The 5,410-nt window shown below is 33.6% G+C and overlaps 1 pseudogene across 1 annotated transcript; it reads left to right on the top strand.

Annotated features, from left to right (window-relative positions):
- Positions 1-3,882: 3,882 nt before the first annotated feature.
- On the top strand, positions 3,883-4,820 carry LOC149187681 (glyoxylase I 4 pseudogene; annotated as a pseudogene). Its single transcript, XR_016256209.1, has 3 exons — positions 3,883-4,049; positions 4,163-4,268; positions 4,392-4,820. The product of XR_016256209.1 is annotated as a glyoxylase I 4 pseudogene (transcript).
- Positions 4,821-5,410: the final 590 nt, after the last annotated feature.

Here is a 5,410-nt window from a genome sequence, read left to right as displayed (position 1 = left end):
ATTCTATTAATTTTTTCATTTCATCTTTAATTGGTTTGATATCTAATTTATCTACCACATTATTTAGGGTGAGGCGGCTATTAACTTTTTCTTCTAGTTTTTTAATCATGTCTTTCATTTTAAAACTGTTTAAAGTATCAACATCTCCTTGTTGGGATGTTTGGTTAGTATCTTGGTTTTGTTTTTCTATAAGCTGCAACCTAGTCTCCATTGCCTCCATTTTATTCTCCAATAGTTCTATTTTATTTTCTATTTGTTTTTGGATTGTGTCTTTAAGAGATGCAAAATTATTTTCCAGCATGGCTTCTAACTCCGTTTGTAGCTTGGCTTCTCTTTCTTCTCTCGTTTCTCTAAAGACTCTATATACTCATAAAGGTTGTAGAGTAACTGTGCTCGGTCTGCCTTTGGTAATCTTTGGTAGCTGTGGTGAAATATTCATACTTGAAAATATATGAGCAAATATGTATTAGAAAAAGAAAAAGATAAGGAAAATGTGCACTTGATATCAGCAAACTTGACTGCAGATCGCCCATGCCCACTCCAGCCCGCAGCCCGCAGACCTGATTGGATCAGGAGCAATATTCTCGAGAACAATAGTCGTTGCAATTTTCTGGAACACTGCGAGCCTCAAAATGTATACCACGTACTTATGACTACGAGCCTCAGAATATTCTCTGCCACTGCAATTATATGAATGCGAGCCTCAGAATGTACCTCAAAATGTATATCAAAGCCTCAGAATATATGCTAGCCTCTGTGATTATATGATCTGCCTCAGAATATTTGTTTGCGGTAGAGAGAGGCCGTAGAGATTTGGACTAAAAACACTACACCTGGAAATTAAAATGTGTTTGCTGCAGAGATGTATTTAGAGGCTGCAAAGAATGAGAATTATTTGTTTGCCACAGAGATAGACCACAGAGATTTGGACTACAAACGTTGCACATGGAAATTTAAAGAACCGCATCCATATCCTAGCAAGCGCAGATCGCATAAATTAGAGGCCGCAGAGATGATCTGTGAATATATGTATATAGAATGCAAATATATTTATTTGATTACTGCAGAGACTATTATTTTAAGATTTTATTTTTATTTCTAAATTTAATAAAAATAATTTTATTTTAAATTTGATAAAACATAAAACAAATCCAAAAAATGATATCTAATAATTTAATATTATTTAATTCAATACTAAAGAGGCTCCTTCTAATCCATGTCTTGAAGAGGTTATAGGAATGGGCACCACGCAATCCTAAGTGACCGGTTGAAGGTAGATAACTACCTACCCAACTAATAGTTAAAGCAAGCCACACAATTCATTGGAGGGCGATCGATCCTATTGAAGTCGACAACATTTTGTCATATGGTTAATGGTAGGAAAAATATTGTGATCAATTTTATATTATTTAATATATTTATATATATAAATATATAATTTATTGAGTTATAGGGTCGTGTAAAAGTAACGTGTACATATGTATGTTTTATTTGAAAATATTATGTATATTAAAATATATATAAGATATTTAAATATTTTTTTTTTTTTAATATTTTAACATGTGATATCACTTCATATATATGTATATATATAGTAAAAATGTTAAAATAAAATATTTTAATATTATATATTATAAAATATAACATGTGAGTTATGAATAAAATATTTGAATATAAATTAATAAAAAGACTAGTTTAATGTGCATGAAATGACTTGATGCATGTAACTCTATAATATTAAAAAATTACAATTAAACAATAAAAAATTACACATTGTTTTTTGCATTCTAAAATAAGTTTGCACATTAAAAAAATTTAATCTTTTTTATTAATATTAAATATATTAAATATGTGATTAAGATGAATCTATACTAATATAAAATATGACATCTAAGTTGTGAGCAAAATATTTGAATATGAATTAATAAAAAACTAGTTTAATGTAACTTTATAACATTTAAAAAATACAATTTAAACAATAAAAAATTACACATTGGTTTCTGCACTCTAAAATAAGTTTGCAGGTGACAAAATTCAAGCCCTCTTATTAATGTTAAAGACGTGGTTAAGATGAATCTATAGTGATATAAAATATGACATGTGGGTTATGAATAAAATATCTGAATATCAATTAATAAAAAACTAGTTTAATGCGCATAAAATGACTTGATACACATAACTCTATAACATTTAAAAAATACAATCTAAACAATAAAAAATTACACATTGCTTTCTGCATTCTAAAATAAATTTGACATGAAAAAATTGATCCTCTTATTAATGTTAAATACGTGGTTAAAATGAATTTAAACATAAAATATGACATGTAAATTATGAATAAAATATTTGAATATGAATTAATAAAAAACTAATTTAATGTATATAAAATGAATCATAACTCTAACATTTAAAAATACAATTTAAACAATAAAATTGCACATTATTTTTTCAGCACGGAAAAAAAGCCATATTTCTATTTATAAAAACGGAGATAGTACATATAGAGAAGATGGAGATATACATTTTATAGTTAAATATCATGATTCAGGACATTATATGAGACGTTTTCAAAATATGCTAGATCAATAGGATACAACAGATTGTTCATCATGATCAGCATTAATAAAGATATAATATGTGGAATCTATAGTTAATATTCTGGGTATAGATTAAAACATAAAGTCATCCAATAAAGAAAAGCAAATTGATGGTCATAGGTACATACCGGAGTGCTGATCAAGAGAAAAGAGGAAAAGAGAGTTATGTACTAGGCATGAGAAAATCCTGACTCTGGAAGGAAATGTTGTCCACGGTGATATACATCGACCATATTCCATGATGAGAAAGGAGGCCTTTCTTCGAAAGAGCATCCACCACTTTGTTTTTGCCCTTATCAACCTGAGCAATTGAGTAGTCCTTCCTTCTGCACCAGATTGACTCAATTCTTTCCAGCCATCCCGATAAATTGTCATTCCTTATGACATGCTTTGATCAAACATTATCAATGATCATTTTAGAGTCTCCAAAAACTTTAAAGTCTTGTAAATTGAGAAAATCACAGAAGGTAAGAAGACCAGCAAAAACCATAACCTCAACTTTATTGTTGGTCCCTGACCCTCCTCCATTCCAAAAAAAATTTCATATTGTTGGCCGTCTGATGGGGATATATACTCGCATGCACAATTACCCTGTTGTGCTGCCCGATCGAAATAGGCATGCCGGAGCTGCGATGGATCCATTGTTTGAGCCTTCCCCCTACCTCTGAACCGGGATTGTTTTGGCAGGCAAAGGGAATTATGCAAATGAAGAATATAATCAAACGCTGATAGATGGCATTTCATATTTGAGTCAAAAATATTTGCATTGCGCCATTTCCAGATAAAGAACTTACAGGTAAAAACTTTTAATCCGTCTTATTAATATTAAGTACACGGTTAAAATAAACCTATACTAATATTGTATTCAACTATACTAAATTTTCACATAGGTCACAACCTGAGCACGCCCTCCACAAATTCTGGAACACAGTCAGGCGACACCATATCTTTGTGAAGCCACGTCAACCTCTGCTCTGTCCTTCACGTCTCTGCTTACGTGTAGAACAAATCCACCAATATCACGTTACACATTTTCGAACGAGCACCATTATTGGACCCTCGATTGGATGAAGACACGTCATCTTTTAAAAATACCACGTGTCAATACTTATCTGTATGTCCGCCGTGGGGATTTGACTACGATATATAAATAAAGATAACCACTTACGTTCTCACCAGTAGATGTGTCTGAGGTCTGTTCATCCGCGAATTCATTTCTTCATTATTTGTGTGTATCCATCCTCTCACCTATACCCCATTTTTTTTCGTGGAATTCCGCTTTTAAGTTTTGGTAGAGATACTGAAATACGTGGGAGGACACCTGCCTCTAACTTCACTCAATCATATTTCTCTCCTCTGCAAATCTGTTGACGATTCCATTAATTTCTACGAGAATGTGTTAGGATTTGTTCCTATCAAGAGGCCCGGGTCTTTTGATTTTGATGGAGCGTGGTAACTATATTTCTTTTCAATTCTGCCTGCCTGTTAACCACAGTTTAAACCAGTGTGTTTGTTTATGTACCCACGGATGCAAAAAGAGTCTTACACTTTTGATGATTGTGCAGGCTGTTCAATTATGGAGTTGGCATACGTTTGCTACAGACTAAGAATCCAGAGGATTTATCCAACAAATCTGAGATTAATCCAAGGGATAATCACCTATCTTTCCAGGTATACATACACTGAGGGTGAATGAATATTCATGTTGGTCATGGGCTCTGCAACTCTCTGATCATATCATTGAGATTGAGATTGTTTGATAAATATATTTGATTGTGGATTGTATATGTGCAGTGTGAGAGCAGGCAGGTGGTGGAGATGAAGCTGCAAGACATGGAAATAAAGTATGTAAAACGCAGAGTAGAGGAAAGGGGATTATACGTGGATCAGCTGTTCATTCATGACCCTGATGGCTTCATGATCGAAATGTGTAATTGTGAGAATCACCCTATGGTGCCATTGACATCCACTTCTCATGCTTGTAGGTTTCGATCGGCCATTGATTCAAAACTGCAAATGATATTGGATATGAGCCCACCAAAGCAACAGCAACAAAAATTAGTGGAGCCACCATCTGTACCTTAGGAAATGCTCATGTTCAGTAGTGTCAATCCAGGACATGAGGTCGAGTTTGGCATTGTGATATGATTGAGGAAGTCCAGTGCTCAAAATTATGTTGATGTTTGACAAGAGATATAGAGGGGCATGATGATTCATTGATCATTTGCAGATCTGTGACTACAACCTTTCTAATGTGGACAGAATTCTAACCCCTTACCCTTGTTTGGGTTGGTCAGATGCATAACAAATTGATTTACATTGTTTGGGTTGGTCAGATGACATAATGAATTGACTTAATTTAATAATATCTGTATTGCAATGTATGTAGCTGCCTCATCATCTTATATCCATCGAGTGTTTAGTTTTTGGAATTATGTATCAAAACAACAAAAAATGGCACAAGGCTTTGAATTGCAAAATAATTTGTCGCGTATCTGGGAAATTCGCAGACAGAATTTGCATTGGACACGACACTCGAAGAGAAACGAAAGAGAGAGCACAAATACAAATGCAGAACCTGCCCTAGACACGACACTGCAAGGGAACACGAAACTTAGAGAGTACAATAACAATGCAACCATTCTCCGTAAAACAGTCAATCATTTTTCTTATTTAAAAAACCGTAGAGTCTGGGGCATGCCAAAATCCTACAACAGGTCGCATGTTTGGGTTGCGATTTGTGGTAGAAAATGTGACCAGTGGAGAGATAGACTGCGCTTGGGAACTATGTCTGTAGAGGTTGCAGATGGACA

The sequence above is a fragment of the Pinus tabuliformis genome, chromosome 3_1 (assembly GCF_031772625.1).
Source record: "Pinus tabuliformis cultivar Carrire ecotype Pingquan chromosome 3_1, CPIR1, whole genome shotgun sequence".
NCBI classification, from domain to species: Eukaryota; Viridiplantae; Streptophyta; class Pinopsida; order Pinales; family Pinaceae; genus Pinus; species Pinus tabuliformis.
The sequence above is the reverse complement of the archived record's forward strand: the minus strand, read 5'-3'. Positions and strand labels throughout refer to the sequence as shown.